At 38.0% G+C, this 18399-nt stretch overlaps 1 protein-coding gene across 12 annotated transcripts in view; it reads right to left on the reverse strand.

Moving 5' to 3' along the window:
• The window catches only part of SLC10A7 (solute carrier family 10 member 7), a 142894-nt gene that overhangs the window by 109092 nt on the left and 15403 nt on the right, over positions 1-18399 (reverse strand). The window lies entirely within an intron of this gene.

Consider the following 18399-nt stretch of genomic DNA (forward strand, 5'->3'; position numbering starts at 1 on the left):
CAAAATTGTCTTCAAATTTCTATAGGGATCCTGTGGCTTTTCTGCTCTCCAGCTCTGCTTTCCGAATGCACATGATCCTGTTTTAAGGAACTGTTAATCTCTTTGGAGAAGCTAATGAATGATAATCCAGGAAAGCGCGTGTGACAAAGGCAAACAGAACTAAGAAAACAGCAAGGAATGGGTGGATTTAATGAAGATTTTATTGAAAGGTCAACACACTGCATGATCAAACAGTGTTTTTAAAAGCCTACAAAAAAACCTGACTCCAACATCCAAACACTCTATTTTTGACTAATTCATGGGGTTTAGCTGCCAGCAGTGTTATCCCAGAAGTATGACCCTCTGACGACTGCAACAGATTCAGCCAAGTGCTCTGGGCTTAGAAACAGGGCAACTCAGTGCATGGAGCCCACAGGGGTAAGATGGGCTGCAAGCAGGGAAAAAGAAAGGTTTAATTCTAAGGCCAGACTCTCTTATCATCTAAACAGGCTATCTGGGGTTTGCCACAGATTCTGGTCCATCAGATTCCCATCCTTCTCAAACCACTATAGATTAAATCAGATGTGACACTGGCAGCTGAACAAGAACTGCTACAGAAGGCCCTTTTCCTATATAAGGATGTTCCTGTGCCGCTCCTGCAGCAGTGCTCCTATATCCTAGGTGTCCCCAATGCACGCTTACTGCCTGCAATTGGTAACAGAAAGAATCAGGACACTTAGACCTGGAAGAAATAAAAATCACGTGTATTTTTCTGAGGGCAATAAAGCACACCCATACGATGAACATTTTCCCAGCCATGTACTTCCAAGCAGCATTTTTTTTAAAACCCAGGGGTGGCACATAATAACAGGAGTAAGGAAGAGACCAGTTCTATGCGGCTGTCCTTTTTGTTTCGTATCAACCACCACACCTTTTTTCCCCTTCCATTGGCAAGAGCAACTTAAAAAAAATGGATGCTAAATACATTCAGATTCTAATCCTTTTCTAAGGGCAGACCTGTATGATTTAACTTTGCCTCATTTCAGGATATTTTCAAAGTATCCAGCACAAAGCTTTGGAGAAACCTCTAACTAATCTGCTGTATCACACCAGCTCCCCAAAAAAACAAATCTTTGTCAAAACTGTTAAAAAGTGCCACAGACAGACACAGCTTGAAAATCGTGCACTAAACTTTACGAGGGATCATGCTGTTACAGATCATCCTACTTCCTTTTTCTTCCTATTTCTCACACCACAGCTATCCTTTCTTCCAGCCACAACATCCCACTCTCGGTAGGAGAAACAATACTAAAAGTTACCCTAATGTATTTTAGCAGTTTCCTAATGCACTGTAAAAAGCTAGATCAAGACAAAAAGAACCTGTGCTTCACTAGCTTTAGTTACATCATAGCAACAGTAAACAAACCCTCCTGAACAGTTCAGCATACTTCAGAGATTCAGAAAGATGCTATGCAATTTTTTTTTGAGTATGAATCAAGCAAATTCTCCTTTGTTTTCTCACCAAGCAGGTATGTTGTTAGAATGAATGTGGGTTAGTCCAAATAATTAAATTTTTAAATACCAGCCGCACCAGGACAACAAACTGTTTTGTATGCTCTTTGCACGCAACACACACTCAATAAATACTTCTCTTGAAAGCTTTGCTATAATAGCAACTTGTTACAGTTTAATTAATGACTTCTCTGACTACTGCAGCTTGTAAGCAGCTATGCAGCTTTACTCAACAGAATCAAAAAAGTCATAAAATGTTCCACACTAAAAACTCACATTTATTTATTAATACATCATCGACTGCAGAACAATACAGAGTGCAGTGTGACAAGAAAAGTGTTGCAAGGTAGAACAGGTCAAACTTGTGTGTTTAAAAAACAGCACATGATTGTTCCAGTGGAGATGGCATTAATACAAGTAACACCAAAAAATTAAGTAAAAAGTAGGCAGAATATTAATTTTGGTATTTTATGCACTGGACAAGCTTAATTATACACCCTCTGTTGTCACTTGCCATAGAATTTGAATGGTGCATCCCACACACTTACCTTTCCCCCTACTCCTTTTAAATCAACAAAAAAAGAAATACTCCACATATGAATATGTAAGATGTACTTTACAAAATACACAGAAAACAAGCAGTTAGTCAATAAAGCAAACAAACCCCACACTAATTCTTACATATTAAAGATAGAAATATACATAAGATATAGGTTCTAACAAGCATTTCTCACCTTGTCTAAAAGCACATTTTTGTATGAGTATCTTAAATATGACAGCTACAGCTTAGATATACATATTACAGACTTATTTTCAAAGCCATATGCCATCACCAGGACTCCAACAGCAAATAAGCAAACATATCAGAACATAAATACTCTTCTGTTTACTCTAAGTATTGATTTATGTTATATGGGTATCCAAACACTGGTAACTAACACTGCCTTGCATTACCTATTATGAAATTACAGCTATTCAGTGAGGTTTTCTAACAGTAAATAAAACTCCCCACAGCCATTCTCCAAAACTTTAACAGCTGGAAGAAGCAAGCACTGCAACATGAAAGGAATGCCAACATATCCATACAAAGGTAAATCAAATATGAAAAACTCCAGAGAAAAAAGGTCTTCAAACAAAATCCATGTTAACACTTCTCATAATTTGGAAATGGAATGGAGTAGCTCCCATTTATCTGCCTTTACAGTAGGAGAGGAAAAGCCATTTCAGACATTAATAACAACACCTTGAACAACATCTGGAATTCCTCCAAGAACCTAGTCTATACCCAAAAGAGTTAATGAACAGTATTTTAAATGACATACAGTTCAAGCATTGATCTTACTGCAGAACCATTAATTCTGCCCAAGAACTAAACTCTAACTAGGACTCCCAATTTCAACATATATATATATAGAAAGGCTGTACATACAAGCCTTGTATATAATATATATACACATCTTTTATACAACAAGATGCATACTACATCTTTCTTCTTTCCTAATCTAGGGCACTTAACAGTATAGCTCTCTAGTTCACTGCTGACTATATGTATAATAAGCAGTTTTTCATGATTTAAATATCTTATTTATGTTTTCTCCTAGGTTTGTTTATACATTGTTTATACATCTCCTAGGTTTGTTTATAAGCCACTTTGATTAAATTCACCCAGCTTTTGAAGCTGCCTTTACCTCCAGTGAAGGCCAGAGGAAATAGGCTTCTGAATGCACACAGAAGAACTCCACATTTCCTCCACAGAGCAAAGCTCTGTTTCTTATCATGTAATTAAATAGCTCATCAGCTAATAAAATTACTTTATACTCCTTATATATCTGCATAAGGAGATGGTAGAGGGAAAGCTTAGTGATGTTTCCCAATGAACACACTTCCTAACGAAAGATAAGCATGATGACTCTAACTTCAAGATAATGACATACACTTCAACTCACATTTAATGCTCCATGTTTAGAATAATTAACAGCGCAAACAATACTGATACTTGTCTTCACTCTTTAAAGTTTACAGGCACAGTTTCATTTATTTGAAACAAAGACTGTATTTTCAAAAGATAGTAATTATGAGAATACAGTGGACAAAAATGCAGTACTGTACTTATTTATGTATCTACTTAGCATTTTATATCAACTATACACTTTAGCGTAAGGACACCAGCTAGGACCAATTACTGCTTCTGGAATCCATCTACTACAAATTGTATAGACCAGATTTTCATTTGTGACACTTACATACACTTCTCCAGTCCATTGCTTCGATTTGAACAGAAAAATGTCTGATTTATACTAGGATAAAAAAGAAAAATCATGCCCAAGTTCCCAGGTACCCTCACCAGCAGCACAGGTTTTCTTTTGCTGGTAGCAGCTGGCATGTGCTAATTAGAAGAAAAACAAAAATCAACTATTTCTAGTTTTTTAAAAACATCTAAGAAGAGAGAGAGCTCAGAATAGTCTCAGCCTATTACAATATGCTCTACAGGAGGAAATAACCTGACAAAATGAAATTTTCCATTGCCTCCCATCACATAATTTAGAAGAAAGGTGAAACCTGAAAGACGGGTAATCTCCTTAAAATCTGTTGTATGGCAGATCTGTATTAGGTTGCAAAATATTCTTAGAGTAAGACACTCCTTCCTCCCACAACCCACAAAACAAACAAAAAACCCACAACTGCTGATAAAGATATAATGAACACAACCTGCTGGAAGTACTGCTAAATGAGCCATCTACTTCACAAGATACTGATAAGTTAGTAAAACAAGTGATTTACCTGACTAAAATAATGTCTTGCAATTTAGAAACACTGACTGCTTCTACGACCAGGCAGCCTGGGAAACATAACACTACTGCAGATTTCAACATGGTTTTGTATTAGTAAGGAAGATGACAACATGCTGGAACTGGCTGATGATTTGAAAGAGGAGGGAAATTAAAATCAGTGTGATCACTTACAGACATGACAGGATGCTTACACAACGGGCACAGTGACTTATATTATGCACAGATAACAGAGAGGGGAAGAATTAGGAGTGTAGTAAGCATAACTATACTGCTAAGACAATGAGAAAGACATTTTACACATTCTGAAGACAAAAATGCATGTCTCAATTGTGTTCACAACTTGGAGAGCTCAGCTGTCAGACTCATAAAGTATGTGGGTACATAAAGCATCGTTATGCACTAGGATTTCATATTTACATAAACCAAAGTAAATCAGTAGTGTAGAGGTTACTGTTCTGAATTTATGTACGTCTAAAAAGAGACAAAACTGTCACCTATAAAACTGAACTCATTTCAGTGTAATACTATAAAGAAAAAAGAAAACGCAAACGAGTCAACTAAAAGAAATTAAGGTTACAAGGTAGGTATTTTCTTGTTATTTGCAGAAGATGACTGCTTTTGAGTTTTATCTACTGGGTGTATCAGGAAGGTTCAAAAAACCAAATGTAGCAATATAGGCATTTGTTACTCAAAGGGTCATGACAGCAGACCAGTTATGAAGCAGAGATGCCCCAGAAAGACTCATTTTCAGAAGGGATTTGAGTACAGCACTTTACAACACTGCATATTTTATTGCGTATTCCATACTTACAAATAACATCTATTGTTCCGAGTTTCTCAGATCATACATTGCAGAGAATCAAGCCATGCAGAAGTCATCAGCATGGAAGGTACGAATAGCAAAACCATCCTAGCATCAGTAGGTCAGAGATCTTTGTGACTGTGCTTAGAAAAAGAAATCCCTCACAACTGTACAATAGAGGTTGCACTGCTGGTTGCTTGCAAGAAAGGCCATTGACTAAATTATTAAAATACACACCTTACAGAACATAGCCTATATAGAAAGGCTCACTCAATACAGATATTCTAGACCACTTGGATAATGAAAGTACAGAAAGTATTTCTGAAATAACACATATGACATTAACATTACAGAAAAAAATGTTGCAGGATATATTTTCTAAATTGCATGATCACATGCCATTTTAAAACAGAAGCATAAAATACATCCATAGATCAGAACTGAAATTCCATGTCCAACTTTAATGTTGTCATTTCTTGAATTACAGGAAACCTATCATAGGTTAAAAATCATAGGACTTTTAAGAAATCACATATATGGAATACAGGAAAAGTTTCCCTAAAAAACACACATATTTTGAAATGAAGTACTTTAATAATGGCTGTCAGGTTTCATTCTACTTAGAGCTGACTTTCTCTAGTTCCAGTTTTAAAACCTTCCTACTGTAGAACTGGGGGGGGGGGGGGGGGGTGTATATTTTCAAAGTAATCAAAATAGCACTTGACAAAAATATGTCTGTACTTGTTATTTGTAGTTGTAACTCAGACAACAAATGAACCTTTTAACAAATACCTCTTCTTATAGTAGGCGGAAGGATTTAAGAAAACAAAACATCAAAACCTTAAATCTTACCTAGAAGTGATAGGAAAACAGGACTAAACAGACTCCTCCAAATAAAACCACAACTGGAACTTTTCCATAAACGTAATAACCTTCATGACAGTGAAGGCACAAGTATGAAGGGATTAATTTTTGCCAATGGTTGTTTAATACTCTACTTTTAAATGCAGCACATCACTGGCAAATTTCAACACTTCTGTAAGCAAACAGACTGAGCACTGTAAACTCTGCGAACAAGCAAGTGCTGTTATTGGCAGGGATATTAGCAAAACCATTCCCAAGATTCAGGCACAGAGTTCAGACTCTACTATCAAGCAGATCTCTATTGCTCATTGAGACCACTGCAATGCATGTATGCACACATGCAAAATCAAGCAAAATGTAAAAGTATGTTGAATAAACAGACACATGAATATCCATTTCCACTGGCAGGATAATAGTCTGGGTCACTAAAAACCTTAGTTCTATTTACGCTTATCCACTCTTGTTTCCCTTCAACATCTTTCTGGTTTAAAAGAAATATCGACAAATGAGGACAGAGACACCATACCACTGCATGAAGATGTGCTTTGATTAATTCATTAGGGACTGAAGATCATTCAGGTTTAATAAACTACATTTCTATAGGAGTATCATTATTAACCAAGGAAAGTATTGCCTGTATGCTATGACAGACTGACAGAGCTGAGAAGATAGGAATTTTTCTAAAAGTTGTAATAATTACCAAAAAAAGTTTATTTTAACCTAAAAAAGGTGGAAATAAAGCCATAATAGACAGCAATTACAATGATTCTGAACTTCAGTATCCAGATGAAAGGCTGTAAACTCCCCATCGATAATGTAAAAACCTCAGTGAATGTTTCATGCCCCACTATTATGTCTGAGAAATAACTTTTCAGACTCCATTATGTCCGCCATGAACTTGATCTTTCACCTCTAGTGAAAATCCTCTTATAACTATAATTCTAAAGTTAATGATGAGAGATTTCATTTGCTTTCCAAGCGCAGATAAAACCTTTTTGAAATACACTCTCACTGCCATGACCTTGGTCTGTGACTTAAGAGTTCACCACATGTAATAATTTACTTTGCCCCATGGGGCTCATTGAGATTTCCTTTTAAGAGGTTTTGGATATGCAGTCAGAGCTGAAACACTCACACAGTATGCATCAAAGTATACATCCCCATATACATTACAGACATTTTGCAATAATATCAACAAACAAAAATAATACAGATCATTACAAAATATAATAACAAAAAGGTCTAGCTAAACAAAGTCACACACTAGAAATACAGTGTTTTGGGAGTCTTGCTCTAATAATCCACAATACCTGCTAGAACAGGAAGGTTCAAAATTTCATGGAAGCAGTACATATATGTAAATTGGCAAACTAATTTGCTCTGAACTTACCAGCTCAAATATAATGCAGTTCAAACACAGTAATATTCTTTTCAGTTTATGTGTCACATCATTACCAGAATTACTGCATTAGACTAACTGCTGTTCTATGGCTGCTGACTTCTTAGCTGATCAGCAGTGTATTAGCTTCGTTTGCTCATGTATTTCTTACTAAACATTCCTTTATTGTTTAAATAGATGAAGTCTGAACTCCTATTTCCACCTCAGTATAAGGGAAGTTTTTTGTTCCCCTGAATCTTGGGGATAACTGCTCCAGGAACATTTACCTTAAATTAAAGCACTGACTTGCAGCCCTAGTCAAAAAGTACATAGCTACTGCCTCACAATGTTAAGTGCACACCAATGAAAGATAACATACTGCTAAGCGCAACTGTGTCGCCTACCAGTTCCCACTTTGTCACTGCTTCGCACTGTCTCACTTAGCGGCGAGGCTGTTGGTGCTAACTCCCTGGGGATGCATACAAGAGCCTGAGGCAGGGCAGGATTCAGAGGCAGACAGCACGGACCTTGAGAGGTCAGGCTGAGGGTGGTGAGGGGACCTGATATGTCACAGAAGCAAACAGTCTGGAAACACAGCTTGCAGTGGGGATGTATATGATGAGGTACTCAGTGGATTGGTAGAGATGGTATTTAATGGTAAAACTTTTGCCCCATCACACAGATGAATAATCGGGGGCTATTGTGCTTTCAGGGCACCTATGGTAAAGTGAACATCTTAATGCCACTTTCCCAGTCTCCTGCCCCTTAAAATTTCCCAAACTCTACCACCTTCCCATAGAGACTTCCCATGTGAGTACAAGAGTTTAAGCCTCTGCTACAGCTACTCTGAGTACTACTGTTTCCCCTCTATCCTTGTTAGTTTAGAAGTGGCAGCAGTAGTAGCGGACTGCAGACAGAAAAAGCCATATGCAGAAGGGAACACCTGCAAATATCCTCACTGAGCGGGAAAGCACCCAGCTGTAGGGACTGCACCTCTGAAAAAGGGTTCCCAGGACACATGTGGCTTTTCTTCAACACATCCAGAAAGAGTCTACCAGCAACCTGCTGTTTTCAGACTCTGTGATAGGCCAATATTTTCCAGAAACTGAAGCCTAAATAATGCTTTGAAATCAGAGAAAATCTGCTGCTCTACTGCTCTGCACATTTTTTGCCAAATGCTCTAACAAATGAACAAAAAGTTTAACAGAAAAATATAAACTGCAAACAATTCTGAAATATCCCATCTCCCCATATGAGTTCTACAAAAGTATTTTAAATAAACTTAGGCTTGTTTATTTTTTTATAAAGGAATTTAGAAATTTCTTCTGTCTCTTCACTCAGATAAGGCTTTCCTCATTGAATGCAAGACACTTTTTCTTAGTATGTACTGAATATAATCATTTGACAATTTAGAAGTCAAAACCTTCACAATCTTCTTTCATAATCATAATGACGAAAAAAGGATAATAAAATCAATCTAATGTCCTTGAAAAATAATGAAATTTCAAGATAATCATTATTCTAACAGAAAATCCTGCTTCACGTTTTACAGATATGATTTCCACAAATCAGGACTTAACACTGCACACCCAAAAGGAGATCTAAAGAAAACATATTATAGAAATATTGAATTTGCAAGCCTTATTGCTTTCTTTCCATATATTAATATTAGCCACTAAGCAAATATATTCACACCAGATAAAAATGTGCTTGGATAGAAACGAAATATAAATTGTCTGAAGCTTGGATTTTAACACACAAAAGGCAAATTTAAGAAAGGAGAAACAACGTAGCATGATCTCTCTATAAGCCAGGGTTTAGAACTTGAACATTTCAAGAACAGTAATGCTATTCCTTGACTAAATCCACTAAAGATATTCCTAAAGGGCACTCTGTCTTCTCAATAGACACATTTAATTTGGATTTATCTACAGTCAATACCAGTAAATGGTATTTTTTCAGGGTTCAAAGTTTTAAGAATGCTTTGCACATTACCATTATGAATGTTCTTCATAGAAAAAAAATACTGAAAAATTTTTTTTCTTTTACAATCAATACTGTTGCATATTAGCTTTTGCTGGTTTTATAAATACATGTTTTCATGCCCAGTCACAACGCTGGGGCCACCAACAGCCATGCTCAACCATTTGCAGTAGTATCCCTTTGTGCAAGAAGGTTCAGGTCCACAGAAACAGCTGAACACATGTACAGAAGGAACCACCTTTCTTGTTCATGGCAAAAAAATAAACCACTTACAAACAACAGACAAAGCTGAATAGTTTCTGTTCTGCTCTATCGGTGACTTACAAATTGTAACATGCAACAATTAAACACTTCACTTACTATTGAAATTAATATTTTTGCTTTGAAAGCCAGGTGAGGGACAGCAGAACCAGAACATTGCATGTTGCTAGGTTTCAGTGCCAGCAAACTGCGCTGCTCTACTAAAAGAAAGCCATTAGAAAATGACCATAACACAGTGAATGCTGGCATTGCCCAGGCATTCACTGGAACTAAGACTGCATAAAACACTCCACTGCAAACAAACCACTTATAACTTTTTGAAACTGTTACCTTCAAAATAGTATTTCGAATCTTCACTGCTCTCCAATAAATGGCTGAGATAGGGAGAGTGGGTAACACTTCCTCCACTAGTAAAATAGCTGCAATCTTTCTTTCAAAAAGCCATAAAGATCAAGCAGCAGAGAGTACAGAAGCTGAATTTTAGAGGGGCAGTAGATCCTCCACTCTGCAAATATTTTAACAGAAGTATTACCGATTTGTTCAGTTACAAATGCTTGCTTTGCATAGGCAATGTATTTTGTACAGTACTTCCTGCTCTTGCACACTGCAACTTTACATTGAATTAACCTGTAGACCAAGACAAATACAAAACCACCTTGCTTTAAAAGGCCATTTTTGTCAAGCATGAGAGCAAGATGTCTTCTGCCCTGACTTCTTTATGCCACAAACAGCTTTCAGGGTCACTGAATATCCCATAGCAGACAAAAAACTGATCTCCCCAGCCAAGCACTGTAGAACAGCAACAGTAAAGCCTCTGAAAACATTCTGGTTACAAAGTCGGATCTAGGACAGCTGGGCAAACACACCTGTAAAAATATAAGGCTATGATGATTCCAGGTAGTTTCTGGCCACAGCCCAAGCAGCTTAGCATAATTTAAACAGGCAATTTTATAACTTTCTAAATTATGGCAGAGCTGCTACAAGAATCCCAGAATTGGGAACGACGAACATGCACAAGGCTGCAAATTCTGTGCCATACATCTTAGAGTACATAAAGTTGTGCAGTTCAGAGATTTAATATATTTTTTGCATTTCCCTAATCCCAAGAATGCAAAAGGGTCTTTTTCCACTGGACACCTTATAAGCCATGTAGAGGCACTGGCAGCCAGGGAAAAAAATATTTTATTGCAAGTCCAACTCAACCACTGACAACTTAGGTTCATAAATCAGCTGCTTTTCAAAGGTGCTGGGAGAATTTGAAACCTCATACAAACTAAGTAAGGAGTTTGGAGGTAAAGTGCTTGAAAAATCAGGATTTCAGAAGCCTCACTGTTAGCCTGAACTTGCTTCCACTCAATGAAGAACAGAGCTGACTGCTTGTGAAAATCCTGTGCATTCTGAACTGTTCAGGTAGTGGATCTCTACTAGAAACACTAGTGATAAAGAAGAACAGTGATAGAGGGGAAAAAAAAAAAAACAACAGAAGAAATCACAGTTGCTTTGGGTTATAAAAGACTTGAGAAGATGATGAACTCTAGAGATATCTAATGGAGCTGCATGACTGGGACACATTGTAGTTGTGAAATTCATATTGTAAGTAATAATTTGGGCTACTCCTATGCATTGATGGACATAAAATGCACTCACCACTCAGGGAAGGAAAAAACCCTAAGTATCAATAAGTAGTTCAATAAAAACCATCTGCTCAAAGCACAGTAATGATAAAAGAAAAGTAAACTCTTAGGATACATAAAAAATTAGACTGTAATACTAGAATAGAGTGAATTTAATAGCACAACAGCCCCTATGTCCATACAAGGCTTACGCTTACAGAGTTTATATTCGTACATGTGAAGTACAGACATCTTCCCTAAATTTGTCCTCTGACACCCACATACATTTCACAGAGGCTTCTGTGTATATCTAATGGTAGAATTAGTCACATTTTCATTTAGAACTATTTGATCTGTGTGGGCAGACAAAGTTTATTACTTGGAAAACAAAACAAACCAAAAAAAGAAGAAAACCCACCACATTTTCATGATAGGCTTTTTCTTTTTACAGTACCAAATTCAAAAACAATAGAATGAAGTTACCTTTTCATAAACAAAACCTAAAAATATTAATATTTCGAGTGCAATTTAGAAATCAAATTTTACAGAACATCACTGTAAATTCTGACATATTTAGAGAAGAACAATTTTACAGAAGATAACTAAGCATCATGACACAAACAGCTTTCTTGAAAATCTTACATGATTTTGTTTCATAATGTTCACGTTACCTTCCAAAGGTAAATACCCCCGGTACACCGGTGCATCAGCGTACGCATCACAAACCATTAGAGCTTGTACTTCTTTTTATTCATTTTATTTTGCTTTGTTTTCAAAGGTTAATGTACGTGTATACACAGATCAAAGAACTTTAGGTATTTTTAGAGAAATCAATATCTTTCCTGTGACTTTACAGTAGTGTTAGGGTTCACATTTTTGTTTTTACTTAAAAAAAACTCCACTGCTCACAAACAGAGGAATTTCCCAGTACTCATTTCTCAGTAAACACTCACAGATTCTTTATTTTAAAATATTAGTTAAAACTATTGCATATAAATTGTTGGCAAAATGTTACTAATCTCCCTGTGGACCTTACAAAATCAGTTTTATGTTCTACATCTGCTTCATAAAGCAAATCTAAAAATCAATACTAGAATTCCTTTCTATCTTATTTTGTAAATACTCCCCTAGCTTTCTTCATTATAGTCTATTTTCTATTATCTTTTCTTGCACAAGCAACACCCTGTTATACAAAAGGCATACCAGATCCACATAAAAGTTGCAAAAAAATAAAACAGCACATTGATTAAGCGGTTTTGTACAAGCTACAGCTTAACTGAACAAAAAGCCACCCTCGATGGTTTTGTTGTGCATGATAGCAAAATAGCCAAAGTATTCTTCAATAAAATGAACTGTCTGCCACGATTTATCTGTACAATTCCATCACAGCTCTTGCCTGTTATGTTACATTTTCAAAAATACGTCATTAAGCTGCCATAAAAGTCATCGCAAATTGTGTTTGCTCCCAAACTGATAATAGACTTACAGATCTAATTTTCAACCTCTTCTCTTCATTACTTTGATTCTTAAGGAGAATATGACATTTGCTGTCTGAATACTTTGTAGTAATATCTGGCATCTCTACAGCATTTCTGTCTGAGATCTCTGAGCTTTTAATCGGTTTGTCTTTAGAGCACCTTGAAATGCTGACATATTTATTTATCTCTCTCTTGCAGAAATGCATGGCTAGACGCAGATTAAAGAAATCTGTTTTATAATTTCAATGAAAAACTATGAGACTTTTTGAGAAAAAAAAATAAAGGCATAAAAACCTTCCGTGCTCTCAGACATTGCAAGGTCATTAAAATCCTGACCATTCACACTGAACAGGAGCAAAGAACAGAAGTGAGTCCTCCTGGTTTTGATTCCAAGTTTTTTTAACTACATGGACTGTCATCTTCACGAATCAAGAAACTTTGTAAATGCTACTGGTGACAGAAACAACTGATTAATTGACAAAGGATCGCCAAATTAGATTCTGATTTCTCATAGCAATTCCTCCTTATTTTTTGCCAGTCTACATATGAACATTTTTTTTGTTCACATAGGGATCATATGCTTCTAATTAAATTCACTACTTGAAACTGGACTTGTTAATGAACTAAATGTATTTGTGACAAAAGCTAGGAATAGGCTATTTTAGAAAGTTGTTTGCAGGGTTAATGAAAGTAACATCATACAGGAAGTGATCACAAGAACAATGATGGAAAATTGGGATGAAGAGGGAGAAACAGAAAGAAACAGCAGAAAGACAGGTGAGAAAACAAAGCAACAGATCATACACAGACCATGGAGAGGAGTTGAAGAATGGGTCACAGAGTCAATAGGTGTGAATTTGTAGCCCTACTAAACAAGTTAGATTCATAGAATCATAGAATAGTTAGGGTTGGAAAGAACTTCAAGATCATCTAGTTCCAACCCCCCTGCCATGGGCAGGGACACCTCACACTAAACCATCCCACACAAGGCTTCATCCAGCCTGGCCTTGAACACTACCAGGGATGGAGCACTCACAACCTCCCTGGGCAACCCATTCCAGTGCCTCACCACCCTAACAGGAAAGAATTTCCTCCTCATATCCAATATAAACTTCTCCTGTTTAAGTTTTAACCCATTACCCCTTGTCCTGTCACTACAGTCCCTGACAAAGAGTCCCTCTCCCCAGCATCCCTATAGGCCCCCTTCAGGTACTGAAAGGCTGCTATGAGGTCTCCACGCAGCCTTCTCTTCTCCAGGCTGAGCAGCCCCAACTTCCTCAGCCTGCCTTCATGCGGGAGGTGCTCCAGTCCCCTGATCATCCTCGTGGCCCTCCTCTGGACTTGTTCCAACAGCTCCATGTCCTTTTTATGTTGAGGACACCAGAACTGCACACAATACTCCAGGTGAGGTCTCACAAGAGCAGAGTAGAGGGGCAGGATCACCTCCTTCGACCTGCTGGTCATGCTCCTCTTGATGCAGCCCAGGATACGGTTGGCTTTCTGGGCTGCGAGCGCACACTGCCGACTCATGTTCATTTTCTCATCGACCAGCACCCCCAAGTCCTTCTCTGCAGGGCTGCTCTGAATCTCTTCTTTGCCCAATCTGTAGCTGTGCCTGGGATTGCTCCAACCCAGGTGTAGGACCTTGCACTTGTCATGGTTAAACTTCATAAGGTTGGCATCAGCCCACCTTAAAAGCATGTCAAGGTCCCTCTGGATGGCATCCCTTCCCTCCAGCATATCAACCGGACCACACAGCTTGGTGTCATCGGCAAACTTGCTGAGGGCACACTCAATCCCACTGTCCATGTCAGCGATGAAGATGTTGAAGAAGACCGGTCCCAACACCGATCCCTGAGGGACACCACTCGTTACCCGGTCTCCAGCCGGACATCGAGCCATTGACCACATCTCTTTGTGTGCTGCCATCCAGCCAGTTCTTTATCCACCAAGTGGTCCATCCATCAAATTGATATCTCTCCAATTTAGAGAGAAGGATGTCGTGTGGGACAGTGTCAAACGCTTTGCACAAGTCCAGGTAGATGACATCAACTGCTTTACCCTTGTCCATCAGTTCTGTAGCCCCATCATAGAAGGCCACCAAATGGGTCAGGCAGGATTTCCCCTTAGTGAAGCCATGCTGGCTGTCACCAAGCACCTTGTTGTTTTTCATGTGCTTTAGCATGCCTTCCAGGAGAATCTGCTTCAAGATTTTGCCAGGCACAGAGGTGAGACTGACTGGTCTGTAATTCCCTGGGTCATCCATTTTCCCCTTCTTGAAAATGGGGGTTATATTTCCCTTTTTCCAGTCATCGGGAACTTCACCTGACTGCCATGATTTTTCAAATATGATGGACAGTGGCTTAGCAACTTCATTTGCCAGCTCTTCAGGACCTGCATTGTATTTCTGCTCATCTCACCAAGAACAGCTACTTCCACTAGAAGAAAAGACTGAATATCCATAAATCATCTTCCTGTCCAAGATTTTCAGAGAGCACAGAGAGGTTTTTCTCCCCGCTGCTTATATCACTCATTTGCCAAAACCCCTCTGGACAGAATAACACTAGCTACTAGCTCCTTTGGCAAGGAATTTTAATTTTTACTGTACCTCCTTCAAACAACCACAAGTAAGTATTTTACAGTGCTGTTTATCAGGCAATTTTGAAACATGGTACCTCTATCACTACTGGTACACAAGTTATACTGAGGCAGTACAGAAATACAGTCTTGAACAGCTAAACACCTCTGCTGCTACCATATTACCATTAATGGCAATATGTAAGGAAATGAGATTTGAAAAGTCTGTCTTAAGTCTCATGTAAAAAGCAGTACTGGCAGTGAGCTAGTCAATCCATTATTCTCCTTGCAGCAAGTATCTTTTGTTCTTCCATTCTGCTAACACCAACACTATTCTCCTACATGGATTGTGGGAAAAAAAACCAAAACACTAAAACCCAAAACCAATTCACCCATAAAAATCTGCTACTGGTTTTCAGTGCGATTATTTCTTTGGCTGGTTCTTCATGTCTTTCTTATAAAGCTGCAGAGATTGCCCCCCTCCCATAACTCCTATGATGTGTGAAGGAGGCTCTTTCCAGTCCCCTACAACAAGCCACCAATCATCAGAGATAAGTGAAGATGTAAGTTTTCCTCCTCAAACACCAAAAGACTTGGAAGCCTTTTGGCTTCCAAGTATAATGCTTCTCCCCAACATAATGCAGTGGATACAGCAAGAAAAAGCCACTACCTGCCTCGATTGCCTTCCCTTATTAATGGAAGGCTACTGTTGAAGGGATTTTGATAAAGATTTATTTCCCCTGCAATGTCCCAAACTTCAAAACCAGCCCCCACCTGCCTCATCCACCAGGCATACTGTAAAGTAGTACCAATGGCTAACGTGGTAGCTTTTGGAAGGCATACCTAACAGATGCTAAGATTCCAAATTTGAAAGTGATACAGATCACAGGGGTGGTGATCAAACAATGTATAGGAAGAAGGAAGACAGATTTTTGCTCTGGACAATTATACATTTCAACTCTTGAGTAACTGTTCAGCTGTTGTGCTCTTACAGATCAAGAGGACTTAAAAACTTAGATACACTTTTTTCATATACCACACATTTGAACCATCAGGAAAACAAACACTGGTAAATTCTACAGTTGCTATTAAACACTGACAGTTCAATAATAAATATTTTTATCTTACCTGGGTTTGCACTTACAACTCCAGAACATCAACTTTTAAAATGACGAACACAGTTTAATCAGAATTCTTAGTATCAGCTTTGATGACCATACCTTCGTTAGCCAACAAAAGCAGAGCATTTTATTCTGTGCCTTCACGCACGTATCAGTTAACATCTACAGATACTTGTAAGATTAAAAAAAGGTCCTCCTTTTGTTATCTCACAAACAAATTTTCCAACTGATATGCAGCAAAAATCTCCCATCCAAAGAGCTTCTAGTAATGTAGACTCTCTAAGTATTTGACCAAATACTTCACCACCCTGTCCCAGAACAATAAAATATAGCTCTTACATAAGGTTCTTCAGCAGTGATCTTTAAACACTTCACAAAGTTGCCCTGATCCATTACTGCTAACCCCAGAGACAAAATATCCCACTGTTTTACCCAACAGGCTAATGACAGAGCTAAAAATAGAATCCTTGTTTCCTCAGCCCAGGTGAATACTATTTCTACCATGCCATAGCGCCTGGCACTTCTTTGAAAATAACCTAGGTCCAACCTGACATTTAACAGTCACTTCTACATAGATAAAGAAAACCGAAGACCCTCTATACCATCATAACACAGCCAACTACCACAGCTCTCATGTGCTGTGTTTCAAGAAATCCAAAGAGGTCTTCAGAGCACTTACTGAGGGCATGCCTGTACTCTAGAGCAGCAGGACACTTCTCAGACTAATTAGTTCATGTGGAGCTTCCTCACTATATTGCTTCTGAGCAAGCTCATTTATCTTCATAGTGCATTATGCAGCATAGATATGCCCTGAGACAAATCAATTTCTCTAGGTAAGGAATACATGCTTGATGAGGCAAATACCATTTAAGAGACATTATTATGAACAAATGCTCTCACAGTACAATCACTTGTATTTCCAGTTGACTCCCAGGTTTAAAGTCTTTGTAGATCAGAATGGATTTAAATAAAAATGGGAAAAAGTGACTTGTCCTGCTCATGTAGGAAAGAAAAAATATATCAGTAATGGCTAGGTGAAATTCGATTAGGACAGATGTGAGAGGGTCTTCTTCCCTAGCATGAGGGATATGATTTGCTATACTTCAGAAGAAAAATTAACAATAGTCTGAATGACAGAGAAGCACCAAATTCCAAAAGTATGTTTGCACTGGAAGCTTGCCCAAGTTTGGCAATAAATTTTTCACATACTGAGCATGTTTAAAGGGTGTTTCTCTTGCATATCTTCCTGGAGGACTGAGGACTCTCAATTCTCAAGACCCAATTCTCAATTCACTCTGTCTCTGCTCACAGCAACTATCTTTAAAAATCACTAACAAGGTATGCATTTTCACATTACTCCAACACCAGTTTGGTACAGAAGAATCAGAGGTTCAAGCTTACTTTGTCAGTGTTTTATGCAATCACTTACACAAGCCTCACATGATAGAAAGTTTCTGGTTTTCATCTGATATAAAATACACACACCCTCACCACTCCAGAAGAAAACTACCATAAAAAACAAAAAGTGAACTCGAATGGTCAAGAAACCAAAGTACTTCTCTCCCTCCTGCACACAAATGCTGTATGATATTGCCTTCAACTAACCAATCACACTATATTTTTTTTTTCCAGATGATCTTTTCCTTGTTCTAAGGATAGGACAGACAATGCTAACACTGAATGAGCACTCATTCAGTACTCCATTTCATCCTCACTGGTCACTGTAGAGTATCTCTGCATAATTTACAGCACCTACATCTAAAATCGTAACTAGAAAACATCTCATTTTTCTGTTGATTACTATTATGCACCTGAATTGTTTCTTTATACTAAATACTCCACAGCACCTCCATCAGATAATTTTATGACTCTTGTTTTCAGGTAGCAAACCAGGAGAGAGCAATGTGCATCAGGATTGCCCATAATTAGAGATGCTTGAGTTGAGATGCTTTGGGTCTCTCTTCAGAGGATAGAGCAATTAAACAGCACTTTGTCAGTACAAAGTACAACTTCAATCTATTTCGGTGCTATCATGTGTT

The sequence above is a fragment of the Lathamus discolor genome, chromosome 1, assembly GCF_037157495.1.
Source record: "Lathamus discolor isolate bLatDis1 chromosome 1, bLatDis1.hap1, whole genome shotgun sequence".
Taxonomy (NCBI): Eukaryota; Metazoa; Chordata; class Aves; order Psittaciformes; family Psittacidae; genus Lathamus; species Lathamus discolor.